Source organism: Octopus bimaculoides, chromosome 11 (assembly GCF_001194135.2).
Source record: "Octopus bimaculoides isolate UCB-OBI-ISO-001 chromosome 11, ASM119413v2, whole genome shotgun sequence".
Taxonomy (NCBI): domain Eukaryota; kingdom Metazoa; phylum Mollusca; class Cephalopoda; order Octopoda; family Octopodidae; genus Octopus; species Octopus bimaculoides.
In genome coordinates, this window is record NC_068991.1 from 10,703,961 (window position 1) to 10,705,542 (window position 1,582).

A 1,582-nucleotide genomic window follows, 5' to 3' on the forward strand; every position below is an offset into this window, starting at 1 on the left:
GTGTGTGTGTATGTATGTATGAATGCATGTATGCAGATGTATGTATTTATGCATCAGCATGTATGTATATATGTGTTAGTATGCAAATATGACTGTCTATGCGTGCACATATGTATGTGAGTATACATGAATGTATGTATTTGGAGTAATACGTACATATGTAAGTGCGTATATACATATATGTTTGTAGAGACAAACATACATGTATACACGCACATATATGCAAGCATATATGTACGTACGTACGTCTGAATGTATGTATGTACATATGTACGTCTGTGTGTATGTATGTATGTAGGTACGTACGTCTGTCTGTATGTATGTATGCAGATGTTTGCATAAATATACGTATATATGCATGTCTATGTATACATATATATTTGTCTGTGTGTATGCATGTATGCATGAGCGCCCTTGAGTTCTTCTCCGAAGTAAGTGTCTGATTCTAAAGCTCCATTGCAAGAATTTGTGAAACAAAAACGGTAAAAGTTACACCCGTTGAGCTTTAGAAAAGCTTTGCGCATAATCGATAGTGGGAGGAGGGGTTAAGCCTCCCAACCCTTTACTGGGCCTTCGAAATTGGCGAGAGCCCGAAAACGTGCAACAGAATGTATTCCACGGGCTCAGACAGTGATATTAAATCAGGTCTAGGTGACTGATTATTTCTATGACTCACGTAGGCCATGGTAAAATTTGAACTCGGAATGCAAAAAGCTGGACCAAATATTGCAAGGCATGCGGTCCAGCATTCGTACTGTCCCTCCAGTGCGTTAGCAAACTGCGTACTAGCTGGTCATTTTCTTTACCTGAAAATCCTAGCTTTTCGGGATTGCCACTTTGGCATTTACTAATATATTTGGTTTCAAATTTTGGCACAAGGCCCAATAATTTCGGGGGAGGGGCTGAATCAATCACTTAGACCTTAGTGGTCAACTGGTACTTATTTTAACGACCCCGAAAGGGATGAAGGACAAAGTCGACCTCGACGGAATTTGGACTCAGAACGTAAAGATGGTCGAAATTCCGCTAAGCATTTTGCCCAGCGTGCCAACGATTTTGCTAGCTCACCACCTTATTAACAATTAAATATTCAATCAGAAAATAATGGGAACAAGAGCACTCAGAGAGCGCAAACCTCAGCCAAGACAACCATATTTTTTTTCCCGTCCACAAGTGTGAAAGTGAACAACTCGGTGTAAACAGTGGGAGCACTGCTAATTTGACGATGAACTAATTGGCGTGTGCAGTGTTTACATTTAAAGAAGAATCATACGCACGAAGTGTGTCTATATATGTATGTATGTATGTATGTATGCATGTATGCATGTATGTATGTATGCGTGTATGTATGTATGTATGTACGTATGTATTTGTGTATGCATGTGTATGTATGTATGCGTGTTTGTTAGTGTGTGTGTGTGTGTGTGTGTGTGTGTGTGTGTGTGTGTGTAGGAAGAAGTAATCGTCTGTGATAGACGGCCTTTCTATCCAGGTGCAGTGTGTTGCGGTAAGAAGCTTTACGTTTCATTTATTAATCTTCACTTCTCAAGAAAAAAGATAGCTACCTGGTGTGCACGGGTGT